Consider the following 26,505-nt stretch of genomic DNA (forward strand, 5'->3'; position numbering starts at 1 on the left):
CCATGTGTTGGTGAATGGGCAGGGTCCCAGGGACCCAGAGCTGACCCCAGTTATGTGAGGAGTCAGTGTCCGTGGTGGGAGCTGGGCATCTCCCCAGAGGCCAAGAGCAGCTTCCCCACACCACATGGGAATGACAGTGTTTACACTTGGTGTTTTTTTTTTCCTCCAAAGTTACAAAATCTAGGGTTATTACAGAAGAGTTGAAAAAAAAATTTTTTTAAGTGGAATCTCAAACACAAGCTGACCTCAATCTTGCCCTGTATCTGAGGTTGACCTTGAACTCTTGATCCTCTTGCTTCTGTTTTCTCAGTGCTGGGATTACGGGAATGCACCACCATGCCTGGCTTGTGTGGTGCCGGGGCACACAGACCGAAGACTTGTGTGTGGTAGACAAGCACTCTCCCATCTGAGACACATCTCTAGTAAAAGAGTTGGAAATTCCTCTTTAAAAATAGGAATTTAAAAAGAATTGTATTTATTTTATGTTTATGAAAATAGCATTTTGCCTACATGCATATATATCACCATGAGTATGTCTGATGCCTGTGGAGGCCACAAGGGAGTGTTGGATCCTTTGAGGCTAGAGTTACAGGTAGCTGTGAGACATCTGGGTGCTGGGAATGGAACCCTGGTTTTCTGAAAGAACATCATGCCAGTCGGTGCTCTTAAGTGCTAAGCCATCTTTCCAGCCCACAAATTTTTCTCTGTGGGGTGCGTGTGTGTGTGTGTGTGTGTGTGTGTGTGTGAGTGTGTGTGTGTGACTTTTCAGGGGGATTCAGGACTCGATCTCAGGTCTACATGCTTACATAGTATGACAGCTATTCTTTAATTAATTGATTGATTGATTACTTTTGGTTGTTAAAGACAAGGCTTCTCTATGTAGCCCTGACTTTCCTGAAACTCTCTCTGTAGACCAGGCTGGCCCCAGACTCAGAGATTCATCTGATAATGGCTATTCTTGGTTGTCAGTTTGACTTTATCTGGAATGAACTAAAACCCCACGTGGCTGGGTACACCTGTGAGGGATCCTCAGGAAACCCTGCTGCTAAGGTTGCAGTTCTTCACAACAGGAGCACCGAGCTTGCAAAATGGAGGACTCGCTTTGTCAATGGGGCTTCCTCTTATCTGCCTGATCTGGGAGCCCAAATCCCCAGACCCTCTACCTGAGGAAGGTCACCTAGTGCTTAGGGAAATTACAGGTCCAACTCCCTTTCTCCCAGTAAAACCTGTTCAGCAAGCACTGAAATATTTACCCCTGTAAAGAGGCATCTCAGTACCTTAAGACCCGCCAGAAAATGACATTTGCTCACCCTGGATTCTCCCACCTCCTCCCCAAAGTCCTATTTAACCATTATTTACCCAAAATAAAATTGATGTGCCTCTCTGAAGGTGATCCCTGTTCCCCCTCCCCACCTCTGCTTCCTTTGTCCTCAGAGACTGATGGCCATGATTCCCCCTGGGGCCAGGAGAGCTATAAGAGCTATTTTCCTTAATTAAATCATTTGAAGTGGGAAGACTTTTAATTCAGATCTTTCGAGATGAGAAGATCCACCTTTAATCCATATCTTTTGAAGTGGGAAGATCCACTTTTAATCTGGGCCACATCTTCTGCTGGACATGGAAGAAGGAAGCCTGCATGCTATTGCTCTTGCTGGCAAGTCCTTTCTATCTCTGGCATTAGAGCCTACTTCTTCAGGATTCCGGCATAGAGTGAGGGCCAGTCCATTTTGCCTTATGGACTGACCGACTACTAGATTCTGTTGGTAGGCAGCCGTTGTTAGCCTAGCTGGACCACAGTCTGTAAGCCGTTCTAATAAATCCCATTCACTCTCTGTACACAGATTTATTCTTTAAGTTCTGTTGCTCAAAGGACCCTGACTACCACACATGGCAAAACACTTTACCAACTTAATCATTCCCCCAGCCCTCGAGCATCTATGTCCAGGACTAACTTTATTGCATAAGTCTGCACTTCACGGTTTTATAGGTCTCTCTCTGGATTTCTACCCTCAGTCTTCACTCAGGTAAAACAGTTGTTGATATGGTGGAGTTTTGGTCCACAGCAGTGGAAGCATCATTGACCGGAATACCAAGGTTCTTTAGGCCAGCCCCTGCAGCGTCTGCGAGCTTTCCCTTGGAGAGGACTCAGACTCCCAAACTGCCTGCTCCCATCCTCCTCACTCCTCACCATGACCCCAAATTATCTCTTCTCATGCTCTGCACACCTGTCCACATCCTTCCCCTCAAGCAAGTGGCTTATGAACAAAATTGTGTAAACAAGGACTTTTTCCTTGCAGTAACTGTTACAGTAATAAAAGCCTTTAGATCATTTGCTGCATACAGCTTTTACCCCGCCTTTCAAATTCTTTCTTGACAAGACCTCAGATAGCCCAGGAAGGCCTTGACTCCTCCTGATTCCCAAGTGCTGGGGTTTACAGGTATGAGCCATGCAGCTTTCATAGGTATGCTTTTTTTTCTTTTAAAGATTCATTTATTTGTTATTTATATACAGCACCCGAAGAAGGTGCCAGATCTCACTATAGATCTTTAAGAGTCACCACGTGGTTGCTGGGAATTGAACTCAGGACCGTTATAGGAAGAACAGCCAGTTGCTCTTAACCTCTGAGCCATCTCTCCAGCCCCAGGTATGTTGTGTTAAGGTTCATATTGATTGCCAGATTTTCCTTCAGAAAAGTTGTATCAGCTTGCATGCTGGCTGGATGTGAGTGTCAGTGCTTTTCCATGGTTTGCTAATATGGCACAGATGTGATAGTCTCAAGGCAGCCAAGTATCTGGTCAGAGTGACAGCACCTTTCGCTAAGCCCCTTGGGAGATCTTGGCCTTGCTGGACTCCAGGGCCCCCGGATAGTTGATCAACACCCCAGTTTATCTGCTGCCACCTGCCACCAGACCCACTGCTCACTGGCTCAAGGTCTCAGTAAATCCTGCTTCTGAACTCTTGCCCTTAGGAATGTAACCCAGAGCCACCTCTCCCTGCCACCCCCACGCCTGTCTTCAGGGTGCCTCAGTGGAGCCACCCTCACACCTGCTTTCATCCCCCCACCCTATTCCCCAACAGATGAGTGGCTGCCGGCAATTTGGCCTTCTCCCCAGCTCAGGAGGATCCTGGTTTCCGGCCCAAGTAATTTCATTTCTCTGCCCCACCTTGGAGTCCAGAGAGGTCACCTATTTCCCTGTGACCCCATACCACCTTACAGGAGGTTACTTTCACCTTCTCAAGGCCGTGGGATTCACATGCCCCCCTCTTTTCTGAGATGAAAGTGCTTCAGGGCATCTGAGCCTTCTGTCACCCTTCCCTCTGCTGGGGCCTTGGTGAGCAACGCATACATATGCACAAGCAGCCATAGAGGCTATTTTTACACAGACTAAAAATACACCCTTACCTCAGAGGTTGTGCCGAAGGAGGGTGTGGAGGGTATCGGATGGACCTCTGAAAATACAAACTGCCCCGGTATCACCGTACTCCCACCCTGCAGGCTTCTCACCTGAAACAAAGGGGATGAGACTACCAAAGGTATGGTGATGCCCGTGGTCTCATTTCCTCTGTCCTCTAGGCTTTGGAAAACTCTAGGGAAGATTCTGGTTCCAGCCTTAGGCCTGGCCCACAGGAAGCTCCTGCAGAGACTGGCAACTGTCACGAACAGAGGATTGAGAGCATTCTTTTGGCCGTATCTGTGCAGGTCATCGAGGCTGACCTCAATGTATCTAGAGCATATGATCCCATACCCTGCCTGGTTAGGTGTACCCAGGCCACATGCACTCTGTTTCCCTCTCCTTCTGACCCTAAGTCTTTCCGCCCTGTCCCTAGCCTCATACCCTTTCTGAGACATCTGTCTCCCAGTGTGAGGCTCCGGGGACAGGCTGCACAATGGAAGAAGAGCAAATGTGATTCTGTTCCAGGTCAGGCCCTTTGGATTTAACTCTGAGGCAGAAGCTCAGCTGCCATGACTTCCCACCCCTCACTTCCCCAGCGACACCCCCTGCAAAGGCAGCCCGGCACGTACCGGCCTGCCGGCCACCAGCTTCTTGGGGGTGATAAAAATAGCTGAGGCCCTCTAGCTGCTGAATGATGGGTTCTGGAAGGAGATGATTGATTCTCACAGCTGAGCCTCGAGGTCAGCGAGCCTTGTGCAAGCAGAGATGGCGGGCGAGCGATGGGGGTTCTGCTATAGATAGAGCCGTTGACAGGTGATGCTGGGCTGCTCCTACCCAGGGAGAACACAGCATAAGCTAATTAAAAGGAACTGCAAAAAGGGGGGAAAGATGCAGACAAGCGTTCTCTCTTTTCTCTCAGGCTATCTTTGACTTTTTTTTTTTTTTTGTCAGACACACTCATCCCCTCCACCTCCATGCTGGGACAAGACTCAAAGCAGAAACAGAGTGTTCACTTCCAGGAGAGGCAATGGGGGTGGCTGGCTTCCCTTAAAACAACGTCGAGGGGCTGTCGGGGTTTATGAGACGCTGCAGGGACAGCAATGTCAGGAAGCTCCCAATTGCTTGGAGTTAATACCTGATCTCCTCTCCGGCTGGGGGAGGAGGGTTCATGCTTGCCTTGCCAGGGGTCTGGGCTTGGTCAGCCACGGAGCCTGCTGTCTGAGTCCTGGAGAGCTGATGTTAACGGCACACTTGAAAAGACACGGAAGCCCTGGCAGGTGACGAGGAGGCCTTCAAGCCAGCTCGGTATCGTGAAGCTGTTGGGCTGTGGAGTTGCACAGCTGGCCTCGATCTGGACAACTAAGAGATAAGGCCTCGTGCACTTACTTTACGGTGCATATTTTCCAGGCAATCTATCCCCGAGGGTTCCGTAAAGTCCTAATAAAGTCCCAGAGAAAGAGAAAAGACGCAGGCGGGAGGAGGGAGAAATGAAGAAGCAAAGGAGAAAGGCTATGTTTTCAGATGAGATTATAAGAAGGATGATGAGTTGATGAGGCGGCCAGACTCGGAGAAGGTATCCAGATGGCTGCTGTGCTCCTGGAGAAGGCATTGTGTTATGATAGAGATGGAGGGAGGGAGAGAGGAAAACCCACCCGCTTTTATAGGGGAGACCAGAGTAGATTGCAGGGAAATCAGGGTTAGGAAAACAGGCTAGAAAGCAAAGCATGCCTCGCCTTTGTCCTTGGAAATGAAGGCCCTGAATGTCTTCACCCTCGCCCCACCCCACCCCCTTTTCGTCATCTGCCCCTCTGAATTACAGTTTGGGGCCTCTCCCCAGGGACCTCCTCTCTTTCTCCTACCAACTCCAGCCCTGAATCCCCCCCCCAAAAAAAAAACCATCAAGGCCTTCAAAACTGAACTCAGCCTCCCTGGTTATAGAGAGAGTACCCAGCAGGTACCCAAATTCCTAGTCTGGCAAAATGTAGTGTCAGATCAAAGGAGGACAATGAAGAGGATGAGGGGAATGGAGACTGAGTCAGGCCAATGGGGCTGAAGCAGGGTGGGGGTGGTTCTGGAATTAGTCTAGAAAAGAGGCTATTTCGGGTCTCTAAGAAGATAAACCCACATGGTGGCCCCAGGCCTGGCTCCAACATTCAGGAACAAGCAAGGAGCTTTTTATCCAGGCTCCTACTGTGTCCTACACCGTGCACAACCTTGCACACGTGTGGAGAAAACCCCGACTGTGTATCCAGACTCCGTCTGCACACTCCACCAAGCAAACAGCACGAGGCCAGAGCCTGGGCTGCTCTGTGAGCAACCCCGTGAGCTGTCCTTTGCGGGGCGGAGAAGGCTTCCTCCTTCACCCCCAGGGCAACCCTGAGACAGGCTTTCCTTTTCCATCACACAGTCAGCATTTTGAGCCTGCAGAGTCCGGCTCCTCTATGCCTACGGAATCTTCATTCTCTTTCAAGGTGATGAGCCTCACCGTGCCTGGTCTGCTTTCCTGGCCTCCTGGGCTGAACTCCTCTCCTCCAGTCCCCATCCTGCCAGCCCAGCAACCCTTCCCTTGGAGTGAAGTCGATGTTGCCACCCCATTCCCTGCTTACAAGTCTTCGGGGGCTGTCTACGCCAATAATCAAGTCAAAGCTCTCGAACTCAGCACCCTCTGCTCGTGCCCTGACACTACCCATCTCCCTCTGTCCCAGCCTACAGCTCTTGAGCCTTGGCAAATGTCCTTACAGCTGATGTGACCAACACGCCCAGCCTCACTGCCCATCTGTCAACAGAACTCCTTCTTCTTCAAGGGCCCTTTTCCCTCCCCTACAAGCCTGATAAGTTCTCTCTTTCCCTCCCCAGTGGATCACTTCCCGGCCTCCACACCTCTGCATCTCCAGGAGAAACTGCTCGCTGTTACGTGCAGACCGAACTGATGTCTACACCATGGCAATTAAAATACTTCGTACCATTTACTTGTTTCCAAGCCTGTTTGTTTTTGCAACTGTAAGCTCTCTGAAGCCAGGGGCTGTACTGTCCTTCCTGACTCCCTGTGCCTGACGCGGAAGCCGGAATTGAACCGAAATAGACAAAGATGCCCATGAGTGATGCTTGTTGTCACAGATCACATTCAAGCACAGAGCGCTTGATTTGTTTTAACAGGGCAGGGTTGTATGTGGGGCAACCGCTTGTAAACAATTGTAAGACGATTGTGGGGAACTTGAGGCGTATGTCCAAGACATGGATGAGGCCATAAAAGGTGCTTGGTCTTGCAGGGTAACTTGGCATCTCCAGCTTTTGGAAAGGCACTGGGAGCCCGGAGCAGTTCCAGGCCTGTGGACTTTGTGTCTCAGGTGCCAAGGTTACCTCAGGACGAAGGTCAAGGCAGTTCCTCTGGCTGCTTGGATCTCCACTCTTCCTCTGTGAGAAGGGGATTACTGGGGCTCCTTCCTCCCTTTTGGAAGAGAAAGGGAAAAGAGAGGCAGGTATAAAATCTGCTCAGGAGGTTGAGCACCAGCTACACGCCTCATCCACCCATCCATGAGCCACCGAAGGGCCTCTTGCTACAAATACAAAAGAGCAAAATGAGGCCTGAGTTTGAAGGCTCCACACTTGTCTTCAGAGCAGGCTGCGGCTGGACTACTGTCCATCTCCTTCCACTAATCTATCTTCCACGGAGCTCTGAGGCTCTCTGTCCTCCAACCGAAGGTGGCATTTGTGCCTCAAGCCTGTCAGTTCTTCTGACCATACGGCACCCTCTGCCTGGAGCACTCCATCCCTCTTCCCTGAGTACTCTATCTCCTGGGTTCCTCTCTCTGCTCATCAGCACTGAAATGACTGCTTCCCTACCCACAGCAGCCTTTCCACTTTAATTCTTGTCTGCTCCCAGCTCCTTGCTCACCTCCTTCAAAGGCCTCATTGACCATGCACGTCTCCTTAGATTCACTAAGGCAGAAAAGGGAGGCACCTTATTTTCTTCTGTATTGACAGTACCTGACTCAGACAGGAGCTGAATTCTTGTCTCTTAAGCAGATGGAGAGAACCAGCTCTGTGGTAGTTTGAATGAGCATGGCCTCCACAGGCTCCTGTGTTTGAAAACTTCCTCTCCAGCAGGTGGCTATTTTGGGACAAGGGGCTGAAGAAAGGTAGCCTTATGGAGGAAGTACAACAACGAAGGTGGGCTTTGATGTCTCAAAAGGCTTGCACGGTTTTGAGTTAGCTCCGCCTCCAACTTGGGGATGACGATGTGAGCTCCCAGCAGTTCCTGCTGTCACCCACACCTTGGCTCCGCCATTACGGACTGCAGCCTCCTGAAACCATGAACCCAGTTAAACACATTCTTTTAGAAGTTGCCTCGCTTGTGGTGTTTCGTCACAGAAATAGAGGAGCAACTAATACAGGCTCCCGAAGGCTCTCTGGTGTTTGCGACGGGCTAGGTCTCAGAGCAGGCTGTAGGTTCGTTTGATTTGGGGGTGGGGCGTTGCATAGCAAATGTTTGCTGCCCGGAGAGTCCAGAGCAGGTGTGTGAGCAGAGAGTGAGTCTATGGCTGCCAAGGGTGTGAGAGGTGAAATATGTGGAAGGTGGCAGAGGGGGACATCTGCCGTCCCTTTTCTGTGTGCACTTCCCCTTCCATGACAGATGGGAGTAGGACAACTTTGACACCTTTGCTTCTTAGGTATGCCCACTTAGGCTAAACAAATTTAGCACTAGCTGAGCAATTGGAACTCAGACCTGATCCCGGGGGATTTAACAAGAGTGGCAAGGGCACTCAAATGACCCCAGATGATTCTGAAACCTAGGACAAAAAAAAAAAAAATCCTCCGGCAAGCCCAAGCTGTCTGATCATGAGACTCATCTCCTGACTGAGTGCTCACAAAGACCCGGCCAAGGACATTCCAGCTGTGCCAGGCCACTGGGCAGAGATCCCAGAGACAGCAATCTATCACTGCTCTTCACCCCCATCACACCTCAGGGAGTGTGGGCCTGTGTCCATGGGCTGGCAGACAACAGCCCCTGGCCCTGGGGACAGTGTGTGTCCCCACTGCCAACAAAACAGCCAAGGTTTTTCCCTGGGCCATTGGGTGGATGCTGGCAGAGCCCTGGTGACTTACGACATGCAGGTTCACCATCAGGTGGCTCCTAAGATCATCACCAGAAAAGATGTCTCTCTCAGAGAGTCACGGAGCCAGAGTGAGACGGTCATTTTTACTCTTCTCCTCCTCTTTCCTTCCCTTCATAGAACAAATGGGGCCCGCAGGGCTGTGGGCACTCTGGCTTGAGACGGTAAAGGTGAGGAGGCTGCACTTACCGTCTTGCTCCGGCACCTGTTGGCAGTGATGATAGCCCTTGGCTATACCCCATTCTTCTGACACTGTCAGCAATTTTCGTGGTGCCAGCAACACAGTCCCAGGCATGATGTTCTCACTTTGGCACAGCTTTTTCTTGCTCTAGAACATGATTAGGTCACAGCCACAAAGCTGAGGTTTTCGCATCTGACCTTTCTTCCTTCCTTCCTTCCTTCCTTCCTCCCTCCCTCCCTCCCTCCCTCCCTCCCTCCCTCCCTTCCTTCCTTCCTTCCTTCCTTCCTTCCTTCCTTCCTTCCTTCCCTCCTTCCCATAAATCTTACCTTGGTGTCTTGGCAAGAGACTCCAGGGGGTTGGAGTTTCCCTCCATAGGAGCAGAGCAATCACAAAGCCACTGGGGCCCTGGACACATTGGTTTTTGAATGGGGAAGTCAAAGAGAAATAATCCAATGGTCTTGTGCCCCGCCCCCATGTTGCCCTGGGCAACATCAGGGCAGTGATGTCCTCTGGGGGTAAGAATGGTAGACTTCGAGATGGAGCAGGAAAGAGGTTGGGAAGTGTCACACACTCTTTCTATCTTTAGTAGCCACCGGTTCTCTGCAAAGAGACTCACACTCAAAGCCCTGGGAAGTACTTGGGAACTTATTAGGTCGATTCCAGCTTCTATGGAGAGCTCACAGGCAAAATACCATGACAACCCTCTTTTGAATTCAGTCCCTCTCCCATCTACCGTATGCTGGCAACAAGGAGGAGCAGATAGTGTCACACCAAGGGAGCTACCCAGAGGGGAATGATGTAAGCCAGAATGCTAATGTTTCAGCTCTAAAGGCAGCAGCCAGCAGCAGGAGGTGCTGGCAAATCCCTGGATGCCAGGGATGTTTCTCTGAGCTTCCAGGCTGCTGCTCGTGGTTGCAATTGCCTGGGTCTCTGTGGCCTCCAGAGTCTGTGTGCAGGTATATAGAGAGGCATTGAGTGTTTGGGGCCTCATGAACCCACAGTGCTTGCATCAGCAGTCTCTGCTGTCATTTCCAAGGGATGGCACGTTGTCGGTCATTAAGACTAAATATCACCACGTTTGAGCATTTAAGCTCTCAGGCACTGTATTATCCCCTCAAAAACCCATTAGGAATACATCGTTATCTGGCTTTCGCAGATGAAAAACCTGAGTTTTAGAAAGGTTGTATGATTCATGATTGGGACCGCTGAGAATGGATATGGGTCCAAAGTTCTCATGCTTAGGAAGGAAATGATGCTACAACTTTTACAGACTCAAGGGGCACTAACAGACTAGTCAAAACACTGAACAAGCAGAGTGTGATAGCTCTCGCCTGTAATCCCATCCCTCAAGAGGTGGCAAAGGAAGATTGCTGTGAGCACAAGGCCAACTTGGACTACATGAAGAGATCTTCTCTCAAACAAACAAACAAACAAACAAACATCCTAAACATCAGTCAGATGGAGGTTGTTTAAATAAAGCAGGTAGTTTTCCAGAATATGGGTTGGTACAAAATGAAAATTACACACCCCCTCTAATCCTTGGCTGAATTTGAAAGCAGCCACGAGCTTGGAAAAAGTTTCTTCTGCTCCTCAGTGGTTCAGAACACATCCCTGGGCTCCGTTCTGTTGGACACAGCTTGGGTAAGGGCTGAAAAGCAGGACCCTAGGGGCATGGATGATGTGGGAACATTATTCTGCCAGCACACACAGGTCTACTCTTAGGGGAGCCCGTTGAGGCACTGCATCCATTTTGCAGACAACATTTTCTACCAGAAAACAGCAAGTCTTCTGGAATTTACATGACTTCCACAAGGTTGCACAGCCACTGAAGATCACAGTTAGGGAGGCTGGAGCGATGGATGGCTTGGCAGTTAAGAGCAAATATTGCTCTTGCAGTGAACTAGAATTTGGTTCCCAGGGCCTGTGTCAGGTGGCTCATACTCTCCTATAACTCCAGCTCCAGATTATCCAATGGGGGCCACTTCAGGCTCCCACAAACAAGTGGCATATGTGTGTGTATTGCGCACACACACACACACACTCACATGCATACACATACATATAAACGAAATGATAATATTTTTTAAAAGATCAGAGTCAAGGCTGAACATAGATTTGCCTCTGGTTTAATTACTGTTCCATGATATGTGCAATAATATGTATCACTTCTACAGCCCATTTGAAAAATTCCATGATATACATTAGCCTTGCCTTTATGCCGCATCATTGTAATGGTTGCAATGGGATCAAGATACAATGTGTAAGCTGGGTGTGGTGGCTCACACCTCTAATCCCAGCACTCAGGAGGCAGAGGCAGATGTCTGAAGTCTTAGTCAGCCTGGTCTACAGAAGTAGTTCCAGGACAGCCTACAAATTCAGGCTACAAATTCTCCTATACAATGCATATTATTGTTTTATGCCCTTATAACAAATAGGACAATAACAATTAACAATATATAACAAATGGGAAATAGCCATAACACACAAGGTGTGTATGGGAAACTTAAGCAACACACATGGTTTGTAAATCACAGCAAGTAAATGTAAGTCCTAAGAAAACACCCAACGGGCAAGGCAGGTGTGCTTCAGGTAACAGAGCCACACTTAATAAAAACTCACTTATTTGTGATTTTAAATTTTTAAAAATTAAGTTATTATTATTATTATTATTATTATTGTATGTGTGTGTTCATGGTGTGTGTTTGTATTTGTGAATGCAAAGGTTAGAGGACTTTGTGGAGTTGGTTCTCTTCTTCCATCTTACATGTTTCTGGGATCAATCTCGGGTTCCCAGGCTGGTCACATAGGTGACTTTACCCACTGAGCCATCTTGCTGGCTGGATTTATGCCCTCAACAAAATATGCCTTCATGAAAAGATTACCTTAAGTAAAGAAATAAAAAACCTGGGCGTGGTATTCTCTTGCCTCTGAGACTAAATATTCTGACTCTAGCACTAAGGATTCCTCCACTAGGACCCAAGGTCACACTGACCTCAGCTCTCACCCTGACATCCAGGAGACATCCTGTGCTGCTCAGCATCCTACACATACTTGTTTCTGGTCCTCCTCCTCTCAGACACTTCCCTCTGTCTGTTCTTATTTCCAATCCCACCCAAGTCCTGTCCTGAGGACCACTAAGGTCTCTGGTCTGTGCAAAGTACATCAAAGTAGAAGTCTGCTAATAATGCTCTTTGGTTGAATGTTGCCAGAATCTGGTCAAAGGCTACATCCCCAGAAGCTTTCCCATGGGCCCCTCCTTTCATATACTTTATAGAGTCATATCCTGTTGTAAGATATTTGATCACACTGTGAACCCCGAGATCCAGATCCTGTTGTTTACTGGAAAAACCTGTTTCTAGTGGTGTGGCTCAGGCCTAGCACACACCTTTAATCCAAGAGCTTTCTGCTTGAATTAAATAAAATCAACAATAGGTCATAAGCAGAACAAGTAGACAGTTGACAGGGAGTGAACATAGGAAAAAAAAACAGAGCAAGAGGAAGGCTGAAGGACAGATAGAGAGACGAACAGGAAGTAGAAAGGGGGGCATTCAGTCTGTTTGTTTTCTTTTTTCTTTTTTTTTTTAGATGGCATAGGAAGTAGGTTTTCTTTTCCTCATGGGACATTGGCTGAGGAGGAAGGCCAACTAGGTGCTTTCTCTGCTTCTCTGAGCCAGCAGGCTTTCACCCCAGCATCTGAATCCAGAATCTTTATTAGTAAAATAGAACGTTCTGAGATTTTGTTTAAAACAACTCTATCCTGGAACAGTTAACCACTAGACACTTTCCTGACTTTTTCACAGGAAAAAGCCCCAAGCTTCAAATTGAACCATAGTTATTTTTGTGTAACTGGGAAGTTCTATATTTTCTTCTCAACGGAAGTGTTTATTCCAGGAAGGTGGGATGGGCCTTGTGTGCCCATTCTCTCATGACACCCAGCATAGGCGAACCCAATGGTATTGTTGTGGTTTGTCCTGTGGTAGGTGGGTCTACCTACCCCGGAGGACTGGGGTAGTTATTACAAAGCATGTTCCTTTTGTGTTTTGCCTCTTCCCCATTTCGCTGGCCACCGTGGCCTGTCATGCCTACCACTGTATTATGATGCAACAGGAAGGGCTCGCTAGATCTGGCCGGTTGAACCTCCAAGCCTCAGGCATTCTATTAAAGGAACAGAAAATGGACCGAGACAGGTGAGTGTGGACCAAAGGCTCCATGGGCCATAGCATAACGGTTTCTTGGGATTAGTCGAAGTAGGTCACTAAGAAAGACATTTCTATAAGCGTTATGCCCGTCTCTCTAAGACTTTTTAGTGGTAGAAGAGGAGGCCACCTGGTGACAGCTGTCAGCTCTTGAGCTAAAGGCTTCAGAGTTGCACTTTGACTCAGGCTGTAATAGGTCACTTTTTGGTGTCTGCCCAGTTAAGCACATTCTGCTGCTGGGGCATCAAGAGATGAAGTTTTGGACTAGAATGATGGCTAAAGGGTCTTGCTGCCAAGCATGATGACCAGAGTTTGATCCTTGGGACCCCCTTGTCAGAAGAAAATTACTGACTCATGAAAGTTCCCTTCGGACCTGCACACATGTACCATGGTGTTTGAACACACACACACACAAGTGACTGGAACACATTAGGTAAGGGATTGGCAAGCTTTTCCCAGAAAGTGCTAGATATGAACCAAGAGAATGTTGCAGGATATTTGATCCCATTGTGAACCTGGAGACTGTGAACTGTAAAAACCTGTTTCTAGTTGTGGAGTGGCTCAGCCCTAACACACACCTTTAACCCTAGAGTTTTCTATTTACTGTAAATGAGTATTTATGGAGTGGCTCAACCCTAGCACATACCTTTAATCCGAGAGCTTTCTGTACACAGGATTTCATAAAGTTAACCGTAGGTCAAGAGGTGGAAACCAGCTGGCAGGGAGTAAACAGAAAGGAGGGACACTGAGAGGTGGGTATTTAAGGCATCCTGGAGAAGAAGAAAAGGCTTTTGGCTTTTACCCTCTGGGATGTGAGCTGAGTAGAAGTGTTTTGTTTTTGTTTTTGATGGGGGGGGTGTTGGCTGAGTAGGAAGGTCAGCTGGGTGCTTTCTCTTCGTCTCTGAGCTAGCAAGTTTTCACCCCAGCCTCCTGCGTCTTTATTGGTAAAATTGAACCGTTGGAATTTTCTTTCTTTAAAACAACAGCAGAATCTTTGCTGGTCCCGTGACTTCTGCTATAGCTCCTGCACACTGTCATTACGTGTGAGGACGGCCACAGATGTTACACAAACAAACGCATGTGGCTGTGTTCCAATAAAACCTTATTTATTTTGTGGACCCTGCAATTTGAATTTCACATTACTTTAAATATGACAAAACAGTATTCTTTCTTTCTTTTTCTTTTTTTTTTTTTTTAACCATTCAGAAATTGAAAGAAAAAAGCGCTTTCAGCTCACGGCTTACAGTTCCCAACCTCTGGCCTAGGCCACTGAGGGAAACATTTTTCTCCTGTTTTATCAATGTGCCTCTTAGACCACTTGCATCAAGGTTACTGGGCACAGGGATGTCTGTTAGGGTCAGGTGTATTGTCTCTGCCCTAATGCTACTGAGCCTGACACCCAGAGGAAGAAGCAGGTTCTTCCTGGGGAACTAGGCATGTCCTCAGAGATGCTTTTGAATTTGGACAGAAAAATGATACCTGCTGAGAAAATAATGCCTACCCAGGTGGGTGTTCGCTTCTTCTAAATTCATTCTTTTCGTTTTATTTCATGTGTAGAAGTGTTTTCCTGCATGTAGATCTGTCTACCACTTGTGTGCCCGGTATCCATGGAGGCCAGAATAAGGCATCATATGCTCCACTGGAGTCACAGACAGCTATGAGCTGCTGTGTGTGTGTGTGTGTGTGTGCTGGGAATTGAACCCAGGACTTCTGCAAGAGCAGCCAGTTCTCTTATACACGGGTCATCTTCCCAGCTCCCCAGTGTGTTTGTTTGTCGTTTTGGTAAGGTATTCTCTTGTGGCCTAGGCTGCCCTTATATTTGCTGTGTGGATGAGAATAAACATTAACTTCCCCTGCCCCAGGATAGCACAAAACCACTGCAATTATCTCACGTGAAAGTCGAGTCATCTTCAGTACTGAAAAGCGCGCGCACACACACAAAAGTTGTGTGTGGTGATGTACATGCTTAATCCCAGCATTTGGGAGGCAGGTGGATCTCTGAGTTCTGGTCAGCCTGGTCTACAGAGCAAGTTCCAAGACAACCAGGGCTACACAGAAAATCCTTGTCTCAAACAAACAGTGAACAAACAAAGTGCTTCATTTTAGACTCTTTGAGTCTAGGGAGTAGCGCAAAAGCTTCATGTTCACACAGCTATTTGTGAATTCTGGATCCACTGACATCCTCCTCCAAGCTTAGAGAATCCCATTTTGACACAGGCTCCAGGCCTAGGGAGGAGGATCTTGTCAGAGTGATATGCTGGCAAATGGTTAGCCCGTGGCTCTTCACAAAGATAGCACTGACACTCAGGGTCCGCCAATTCCTATGGTAAAAACAGTCCCACCAAGGCCACCATCACAAGGTCACCGAAGTCAGGGCTGGAGAGAGATGAATGCTATCAGTTTTCACAGGCTGGCATGTTCTGGCTCTAGTCAGATACTGTGCTGTGATGATCGGGGATACATAATCGTCGTGACCCCGACTTAACTGCCAGGGTCTGACTTGAGATCAGAAAACGTTCGGGGCCAGGCTTGGGACACTTTAGGCAAAACTTGCTTTCTTGTGAAGGGGGTGAGCGGCTTCTCTCCTTCTGCCATCACTGCTGTGGTAGTGCTGGCCTCTCTTTATGGAGGCAGCTGCCTGAGAACACCTGAGCACTCCAGGAGGTACGGAGCACGGCGAGGTCAGCTGCTTCTCGAAGCAGGTCAGCCTGCGCAGCGAGGTCAGCCCAGCACTTAGGACTTCTGCTTAGGTTCCAGCTGGCGAGTCAGGGTTTCTGTCGCCTTCAGCAGAAAGTCTTCGTAGGATGGGCCTTCTCCTAATTCGTCATTTAGATGCTAAGAACAAGGACATGCCTGAGCCGGGCCTTTATCCCCTCATGTTAGCAGATGGAGAACACAAGTTCAGAGGCAGTCGGCCTATGGGCCAGCTGCTCACAGCTCATTATCCCCCAACCCCAGGTGTCCCCCCCCAAAGCCCACCTTCCCTGTGAAACATCATCCAGTTTGTACCTCACCTATCTCGTTCCACTGCGGCTGGGGCATTATCAGGGCTGCCGAACAGCGTGTGTGGCTGCAGTTTGAGTGAATTTCATCAGCATGATTAAATACTTATTACATGAGTCAAGCATACGGGCTTCATTAAGACAGTGAACTCCCAGGAACCTCCTTCTCTGTTTATACAGCCCATCTGGACTCTCAGATTACTTTAAAGAAACGGGATAAATGGCGTTCGATATGACAGGCAGGTCATCTGTCAGCATTATACTCTCAGAGGGAACCCATCTTCCATCGCTAACTCTGGCATCCACACAACTGGGTGCGGAGGGTTTCCCATCTGCCTCTGGCCCCCCGTGAAAGCCTAACTCGATGCTGAAATTGAGACTTTTTGAGTAACGTGCCAGGACAGGACAAGCATACTTCTCTCATTGAAGCATGGAGCATTGTCTAAAGTCATTTGCGAGCCCAAACCTTGAGCCTTTTGCAGGAAGGCACACCTTGAAAGCAAAATAAAGTTGCTACGGTTCTTAATGAACTCACTGAGCCTCACCTAGTCATTGCTGGAAGCTCTTTATCATATCAAAGGCCTGCCAGGAAGGGAGAGCTGAGAAGCAGCGGTGCGCATCAAGTACCAAGGTAGATTTTAATTGTTTGCATGAGGGAAGGCTCTCTGCAGTGTGGCAGACACGCATAGAAGGGAGTGTACAAACACCACACACACACACACACACACACACAGACACATCCCCCAAACGGAACCACAAGCTTCTCAGGGACAGAGCCCTCGGGAGACATGTGGCCGTCCATGCTCTGTGAATGCCACAATTATTGTTTGAGACCAAGAAGTAACAGTAACAGGTTACTTGAATGCCAGATTTCGTGTTGTCTGTCATCCCGTTGAAGTGCCTAACCTTCCTCTTACCTGTTCTCGGATCAGGCTGAGATGTTATTCCGTCTTTGGTGTCTATCAAACCTTCAGCCTGGTGACCTGAGTTTGATTCCTGGGATCCACATGGTAGAAGTACAGAGAGAACTGAGTTCTGCAAGTTGTTCTGTCACGGCGACAGATACGCCATGGCCCATGCCCTTCTCCACCTCCCTGGTGAAATTAAATAAATAAAACGCATTTTAATTTTTTAATACCCTGATCTTGCTATTTAAAATAAGTTCCCATTGAAGTCCTTATTTTAAGGACTCGAGTTGAGTGTGCTTGCACAAACCTTTAATCCCAAGCACTTCCTATGGAAGTGAATGATGGAAAATTAGGAGTTCTTCGGCTAATAGCAAGTCTGGACTAGCCTGGGATACATGAGAATGTATGGGGTATGGGATAAGAAGAAGAAAAGGTCAAAATCATCCTTAACAAGGCAGAAAAGAAGCAGCCGAGGTATCTTTCGGCTTCCTGTCAGCACCACGATCTGATATAAAGTTCTTGGGGTATGGGCACAGGACTAGAGAGGGGATAGGAATCTTTGGGATAGGTTTATAGACATTCACAGATATTAACAAGCCACAGCCTATAGCTGCTGGCGGGGAACTGTAGATGCACGACTTCGAGTCTCTGGAACCATGTTGAATCAGGGGATGTTTTTATAAAGGCTCCAAAAACAAACATTCCAGGTTGAAAGCACGCAGCTACGTGCACTCAAACACACACCCTCTGTTCCAATAACACCCGCAGGTCCGAAATATCCCGGATGTACCACATGGAAGAGAACACACTTCTTTCCACAATGTCTTTGTGGAGGGCTTTGGAGAGACAGCTCTCACTCAATTTTCCAGCCAGACAAGGCTTTGAACATGAAACAGAAGTGTCCCAGGGCTCTTACAAATGAGCCACAGCAGGCTGATGTCAGGGCCTGGATTCATGGGTTGCTGTGGGGGTTAATATTGCTGGCAATTACACAGAAGAAAAAAGCCCACATTCTTCTTCATCCTGCCTGTTTCACACACCCTTGGCAGCTGCGCTTCCCAATGCTTCATTTAGGCCAATGTCCGTGAAGGAGCCGACCAGCAGGAGCGGGCCATCGGCTGGCCGTTTTAAGCCCTTGGCCTGCATCCCCACTCCCCTTGATCCGGGGAGACAGACAGGCCTTTGTGTGCCTGGAGCCAACTAAGCCAGGATGTGACTGCGAGCTGGAATCTGACCTTTCATGGGCTCCAGCACCTGTCAGAAAATCGAACAAGCTTCGGGTGTTTTTTCCGCTCTGGACTTAAATGCCACTTCTGTGACTCCCTCATGATGGAATGGTGCCAAGGCAGTTGTGGTCAATGGCAGCTCTCTGAGGAGAAAACCTGAGACCTAAGTGATGGACGCCCCAGCTCCAAAGCCTGGCCAGTTCTCAGTTAGGGATGAATTCAGGCTGAACAGAGGTCCCCCATGATTTAAGGTAGGAGGCACAGAGCAGATGAAACAACCATATTCCTCTATACGATGCCATGTGTGTATGTGTGGGGGGGTTATTATACATGTGTTGTATATGTGTGTGGTTACACATGTGTGTTGGAGCGGGCATTTATATGTTCGTGCATTCAGTAGCCTCCTCTTGGTCATGAACTTACTTTGTTCTTCTTTGACTGGACTCTAACTTATAATTGTCCAGACTTTGTCCAAGCGACTAAACCTCAACTTTCTCAGCTGCTGAATGAGAGTAAAGGTACTTAGTTACAAAGGGGACAGTGGAATAAAATGAGAGCACATACACAATGCACCAAGTATCTTGTTTAAGCACCTTGGAGGTGCTCGGTCAATACCACCTTGCTTTCCCCTGCTGTCAGGCATGCTTAGGCTGTAGGAGAAACAGGTGCCAGTCACTACAGACATTTGATTGACACATGGATATACCCTATCCTGTTCATGGAAGAGAGACAGATCAGCTCATCAGTAATTCATGGTGTGCAAAGGTAACATTCCCCTCAGTGTGGCCCCAGAGTGGCCCCAGACTATCCTGTTCAGAGGCTGTTGGGTGGTCTGACCTTTTGAGATGTCCCAGCTGCCTGAAGGGCTCGGGGGCTGTGATGTGGGTGGACCTGTGTTTGGTGTACTGGTCTGCACTCTGCCCAGCTTCAGAGCCCTAGAGGATGAGGGAGACCAGTCCACACAGCTTATCCCTCTGAAACTAATGTGGCCCCTGCACCTGCAGAACTGACTCTGGCTCCTGCCTCTGAACTTTGTTTTACAGGCTATCAATCTAGCAGCTGGGATGGAAGAAAATGTGAACACGGATACAGAGCCCAATGTGCATGGGGCATGGCAATGTAAAATGCAATTGTTATTCTAGAGGTTGCTGGTAATTTTTAAATGCACAAGTTTTGTTTTGTTTTGTTGTTGAGACAGGATCTCACTTTATCTCCATAGCTATCTTGGAACTCACTGTGTAGACCAGGATGGCCTCGAACTCACAGAGGTCTGCCTGTCTCTGCCTCCAGAGTGCTGGGATTGAAGATGGGCGCCACCACATTCAGCTCACAAGAATCTTTCTATCTAATCCGACCTTGAATCACACGGATTGTAAATAAACATTAGAAGAGAAACGTCTGCTGTTTTGATTTTATTATATCTCATGAATATGGCTGGCAGTTTTTTAGTGCAGGCACGTGGTATGTGCACCTGTGGGCGTGCCTGTGTGCAAAGAGGCCTTGGGCTGCTTGCTCTGCAGCCCTGCCATAGTTCTTTGGAATACTCTCTCTCTGTAGATAGGCTGGTGGACAGCAAGGCCCAGATATCTTCCTCTTTTCAACCCCCAAAATGGGGTTATAGGCCCACATAGGAACAGATCCTACTTTTTACATAGACACTGAGGGTTTGAACTCAAACTCCCAAGTGTTCTTACCCACTGAGCCATTTCCCCTCCTCTTTTTCTTTCCTTTCTGTTCTTTTCTCTCCTTCCTTCCTTCCTTCCTTCCTTCCTTCCTTCCTTCCTTCCTTCCTTCCTTCCTTCCTTCCTTCCTTCCTCCCTTCCTGTCTTCCTTCCTTGTCTTCTTTTCTTTTGATACAGGGTTTCTCTGAGTAGCCCTGGCTGTCCTGGAACTCACTCTAGACCAGACTGACCTCAGACTCACAGAGATCCACGTGCCTCTGCCTCCCAACTGCTGGGATTAAAGACATGCACCACCACACTGGGCTTCCTCCCTCCCTCCCTTCCTTCCTTCCTTCCTTCCTTCCTTCCTTCCTTCCTTCCTTCCTTCCTCCCTCCCTCCCTCCCTCCCTCCCTCCCTCCCTCCCTCCAACCTTCCCTCCCTCCCTCCCTTCCTTCCTTCCTTTTTTCCTTCCTTCCTCCCTCCTCTTTCTCTTTTCTTCCTCCTCCTCCTCTGACACTGCCTCAAACAGCCCAGTATGACCTCAAACTCTCTGTAGCTCAGGCCCTGGAACTTGTGTTCTTGCCGAGTCTTCCTCTGGAATGCTGGGATTATAAGCATGTGCCAACCTGTTCTGTTTATGTGGCACTGGGGCTTGAACTCCAGCATGGACAGCATGGACATTTTCTAGTTGTTTAGGGGATGCTTGGTTGGGGGGGGCTGGACAGCAGATGTGGAATAGGTTGTGAGGCACTAAAGTCACCCTGTTGAAAGAGACTGAAACTTAGCTAAATTTAGCTCCCCGGAGCTGCACTGGACTGCAGCTGAGGCCCTGGACAGAGGAAGCGCACGAGAGTGTCTCAGTGAGGTTGACAGTTAACAAAAGTTCACAGTGTCATGTGTCTCAGACTTGTTGCCAAGACCCTAAGTTGGCTTTTTGCATAATTTCTTCCTTTTTTTAAAAAAATTACTTATTTTTCCCCGAGACAGGATTTCTTTGTGTAGTCCTGGTTGTCCTGGAACTCACTCTGTAGACCAGGCTGGCCTTGAACTCAGAGATCTGCCTTCCTCTGCCTCCCAAGTGCCACCACTCCCTGGCTTTCTCATGATTTCTTCAAGTGCCATTTTTATGTACCTCGGATATTCAGATGGTCATAATTTAATTTGGCCGACACAGAGAGTTTTTTCAGTTAATCGAATTGCATGCTGATCACATATTTTTCTATACCTCTAGAGAAAGGTCTGGGTTTTAAAAATTCAAATGAAAGGGGTTTAAGGGCTCTAAATTAGATTTTCACTGGTAAGTCCGTTATCTAATCATGTTATTGTTTGATGTTTGGTAAACACTCCGTGCTGCTGTTTGGTCCTCGGTTGGGCTGCTGTTTGGTCCTCGGTTGGGCAGTGAGAAGGTGCCTCTCACAACCTAATATGAAATATACTGAGGAGGGTCAGCCAAGCCCAGGCAGGCTTTGCTAAAGGTTTTTTACATTGGTCACAGTTTTGACTTATAGATCATCAATTAGTTGCAGATGTCGGCAGCAGTATGGAGTGTGGGGCAGGTCAGGAGAACACTTCGTTCCCATTTGAAAGGAATTTGGAGCTTAAAAAAATACACTGTTAATTCTGAGCTGCCAACATATACACGCTTATGCATGGATGGGATGTAACTCCCTGGAAAAGCAATCAGCCACTTGGAAGTCGTTCAGCATAATTCTATAGATTTTATAAGGTAATTCGATGAAACTCGGGTTTTAAAAATAATCACTGGCCATGCAGAGAATAATGAGTATCCCCGTATTTTCCCATCTGCATGGGTCAAAAAGGTTTTAACACTTGTGATATTTAATCACAGAAAAGTGATGGCGGGGAATAATGAGGCACCATGGAGCAAATGCTGAATGTTGCTTGTGTCTGCGTGGTTAGTCCTCATACTCACACTGTCATTTACTCCACTCAGAGACAAAGAGGGCACAAGGTCACCCAGGGCAAGGTCAACCCAGCCATGGCCTGGTATGCTCCTGTCACCTTAGCTCAGCCACTCTGGGTTATCTTCATCTGGGAGGTTTAGAGAGGGCTGAGCCACGGTTTCCAGAACTTGCAGAAGAAAGGCCCTAGAGGATTCCAAAGGACAGTAGAGAGGGAGGCTTCTGAGGCCAACTGATTTCCCTGGGCTCACCAGTTATGGCCACAGGCTGTGCCAGAGCCCAAGGCCTCCTCCTTAGCTCAGAGAAAGGGCTCTCAGTGGGAAGGTGGGGAGTAGAGAGAGCCATCGGAGGACGAACACTGACAAAGCATGTGACATGCACTTACAAAAATGCCACGGTGAAACCCATTATCCTGTGCAATTTGGTAATACTCCTTTAAGTTTTAAAATTGAAAATTATTAGTGTGTGTCTTTGTGTGAGCGTACCCGCACACATGATACGGGGGGGGGGGGGACAGGGAGCACGGGTGCATGCAGGTCAGAGGACAACTTTGTGGAATTCCTTCTCTCCTCCCATCTTAGAAAAAATAATAACTTATGTGTATGGGTGCTCTGTTTGCATGCACACCGGAAGAGGGAACCAGATTCCGTTACACCGTGGTTGGGAGCCACCATGTGGGTGCTGGGCACCGAGCCTCTGGAAGAGCAGCCAGTGCTCTTAACCACTGAGCCATCTCTCCAGCCCCTTCTCCGGTCATCTTTGACTGGGTTCTAGGGACCAAACTCAAGTTGTCAGGCTCTGACAGCAAACACCTTCACCTGATGAGCCATCTCACCAGCCCTTAAAGAATTGTTTTTGTATTTTAAATTTAGTTGTCTATATTTTAAAAAGTTGCAAGGAATTTACCTTTCCAAAGATTGATATGTTTCAAAGGGCAGTAGATGAGGTGGAGGAGATCAGGATGAAGACAAAGACAAATGGGCCAGACTGTATATGGTCCTTACAAAAAAACGCTGTCTGTGTCTGACCTAGGGTAGTATTAACAGAGAAAGAACCTTGACCCATAGTAGGCAGCATTAATAAATCAATATGAAGCAGGTAAAATTAATCATAATAATGTACTTTATTTAAGCCGTAATGTTCAAAATATTACATCTCAACATGTAACCCATGTGAAAATTATTAACAAGACACTGACACCCCATGGCTCGTATGAACTCTTAGGAACTAATCTAGCATTTGACACAACACACGTGAGTTTGGACCATCTGCATTGAAAGCGCTCAAAGCCACACGTGGCCCTTGAGATGGCTCCGGTGGTTAAAGATATTGCATCCAAGCCTGATGAGCAGAGTTTAATCCCCAGGACCCGAATAGTGGAAGGAAAGAACTGCCTCGTGGAAGTTGTGCTCTGACCTTCACAAGTACGTCATGGCACACGCTCAGAGGCATGGACACACACTAAATAAATGTAATAAAAAATGTAACCTCACGTGGGATAAGTGGCCAGTGCTTTGGGCAGTACAGGTTTTTGTTTGTTTGTTGTCATTAATCAATTAATTAATTCATTCATTCATTTTACATCCTGGTCGTAGCCTCCTCCCTCCTCTCCTCTCTGTCCCACCCTCCTTCCCGGTTTACCCTATCCCCCTTTCCCCTACTACTCAGCCTCCCCCAGCATATCAAGTCAAATCTGGATTGAGCTCATCCACTTCCCCTGTGGCCTGGCGAAGCAGCCCAGCCAGGGAAAGTGATCAAAAAGCAGACAACAATGTCCATGTCAGAGTGAGCCCTCATTCCCCTTACCAGTGAAAAGATTGGATGTCAGTGGGAGGAGGGCGTGTCAGCATCCGCTCTGTGACAGTGAGAGATGATGAAGGGGTGTCCTGAGCACTGCAATATTTCTCTATACCCTCTGGATTCCAGTAGATTCCAGTAGACACCAAAAACACTCTCTATCCCAGCATAACAATAAAAAAAATGTCCTCAGATTTTGCCAAAGGTTGCCTCGTGCTGAGGACCTCCAGCCTGTGGCATGAAGAGGCTGGGCATGCCGGAAGACGTCAGCCAAGTCACCCAGTTTCGTGGAAAAAGGGCAAGTCAGAGAGAGCACTGAAACTTTGGTAGGAAAAGCCCAGGCCAGCTCTGCAGCTGAAGCGTTTGAAGTTTGCTCCCTCAGCAATGATATTCATCAAAGAATTCGGTGCCGGGGAATTAAATTAGCCAAGTTGTAAATTAGAAACATTTTCTTCCATCTTTGAAAAACCGAATTCTTCTCTTTCTCTTACTGGCATCGCTCCTCCCTCCGCCCCCCCTCCCCGCAACCCCGTTTAAGAAAAGCATCATTTAAAGAGCTTGTGCCCCCGCCCTGCATCTATGGGGTGTTTTATTATTATTATTATTATTATTATTATTATTATTATTATTATTAAATTCCAGAAGAGGGCCAGGTTTCCAAAGCACTCAACCCAGCTCTTGGTGAGTAGGCTCCCTGCCACTTAGCTGACATTCCACCCACAGGGGGAGAGGAAGATCTACAGCAAGCAGGCAGAGCTGTCTGCTGCTGTTGGGGTTTCCGGAGGGGCTTTGTTGGTGTAAGAATGAGCTCAGCCAGCCAAGGCACTGAAGATGGAGGTAGCCTGATGACGTCCGAAGGACCTGACCGTGGCTAAACCGCTCCATTCGCTCCGCATCTCGTGTCTAGAGTTCGCTAATGCCAAAGATCGTAGCAGCAGGAACAAGTGGAATATTATGCAGAGCCTTTTGCTTTTCACTGATCACACAGCCCCGAAGGCAGCAGGTATATCTGCCTTATTTGAGAAGCTGTTATTTGGGGGTCCGAGCAGGGGGTAGAGATACCGTCTCACTCTGCTCCCTGGGACCACTGGCTACCTTCCATCCTGCCCTAGGAGGCTGACCTAGTCTATGACTGAGTGACTGGACTCTTCTGCCCTGAGTTGTTGCTGAGTTCAGCCAGAGCGAGGCCCAGCAGGAGATCAGAGGGAAGGCAGACAGAGGTTGGGCATTCTCTCCCTGACCTTTCCTGCTGGGCTGTGGATTGGCAGAGGCCTCAGACCTCCCTAGATCCCCAAACCCACCTTCTCCTCTGGCCCTTTCAGAGCTCAAGATGTGGCTGTCATCAGCCAAAGGGCACTTCCTCACACTGGTGGTTACAGAGTATCACATCAGTTCAGGAACTCTTCAGTCATCCCTCTGAATGCTCTATCTGCTCCCTCCATCCCCACCCCTAAGGCCCCGGGTGGCTACCCCAATTCTCCTTAGCCTCCAAAAGTTCACATCTTTATGACCCTCCTACAATCGGAAGGGAGACTTCACACAAAGCTAAAATCTCACAGTTCTATGAAGAGGCTCAGTCTGCTTTATTGCCACACAGGTAGGCAGGCAAGTTTTCTGACTCTTCCTGAGTTACCAAGACTCTTGGTGTATTAGAACTAGGTAGAGAGATCTGTGAATCTACCCAATCAGTTTTTCTCCCACAGAGGATGTGTGTAATGGTCTGTAATTCAGTACTCTCCTTTCTGGAATGTCTAACAATAATCCTGTTCGAAAGGGAGTTGGGATATGCGTCAAAGAAAACCATTCAGGTATTGTCCTTTGCTGATGTGTAGAGTGTCTAAAGGCATCCAAACCCCATCTCCATCTGCAGCGCCTGAAGAGCTTCCACAGGTGCCTGGAGGTACCGAGGAGGACCCTGAGCTGACTGCAGGAGTGGGTAAGCAGCGTTCACTATGAAATATTTAATAAGATTGCTGAGAATTACAATGTGTGTTCTTTTCCTCAGAATGTCATTCAAGAACATGGGGGGGGGGAACAGTCCTTATTTAAACCAATATACTTGGCAAAAAAAAGAAAGAAAGAAAGAAAGAAAGAAAGAAAGAAAGAAAGAAAGAAAGAAAGAAAGAACCTCCAAATTTGAAAACATGGTGTCTTGAGCAGACTGTGGGGCCATTAGGCTCAGTATTAGGGAGGGCACACAGTCAGCCGAAGGAACCTTAGACCATCCAAAACCACAGGAAAGCAAATCCCTGTTGTTGAAGCCACAAAGGGGTATTCTGTTACGTCAGCCCGAGAAAAAGCACATGTGAGTGAGGGGCGATGGCACACAATAATCCTGGCATTTGGGAAGCTAAGGAGTGAGGATTACAAGTTCGAAACCAGCCTCAGATACATGGTGATAGTGTCTCAAATAACAAGCAAATGAACAGGACTGTTTAATAAAATAGACAGAGAAAGAAAGTAAGAGCTGGGTTTTTGTTGTTGTTGTTGGAGACAGGGTCTTACTATGCAGCCCTCACTGGCTGGCCTGGAACTCATAAAGATGTATTTGTCTCTACTTCCTGACTACTGTGACTAAAGGCATGGGTCACCATGACGGACTGCTCCTGAGATAGGATTTCACTATGCAGCTCTCACTAACCTGGAATTAGATATGTAGACCAGGCCGGCCTTGAACTCACAGAAATCTGCCTGCTTCTGCTTCCCAAGAGCTGGCAGTAAAGGCATGAGTTAGCATGGAAAACAGGTTTTTAGTCTGAAATATGTCATATCATGATCAAAAGTTAGGAGCTGGAGAGATGGCTCTGCCAGTTAAGAGAACTGGCTGATCTTCTAGAGGTCCCGAGTTCAATTCCCAGCAACCACATGGTGGCTCACAACCATCTATAATGAGATCTGGTAATGATCAAAAGTTAGAAAGCAGACGAACTATAGTGCCTGCTGAAGTTTGGGTATAAAATGCCCTTTATAGGCTCTTATGTTTAAATTCTTATGTTTAAATGGTGAGGGTACTTTAGAAGGTTAGGGGACTTTTAGGAGGGGAAACCTTGTTGGAGAAGTGAGTCACAGGAGGTCGACCTTGAGGTGTGGTGGTTCAGCTC

Source organism: Meriones unguiculatus, chromosome 7, assembly GCF_030254825.1.
Source record: "Meriones unguiculatus strain TT.TT164.6M chromosome 7, Bangor_MerUng_6.1, whole genome shotgun sequence".
In the NCBI taxonomy this organism is placed as follows: Eukaryota; Metazoa; Chordata; class Mammalia; order Rodentia; family Muridae; genus Meriones; species Meriones unguiculatus.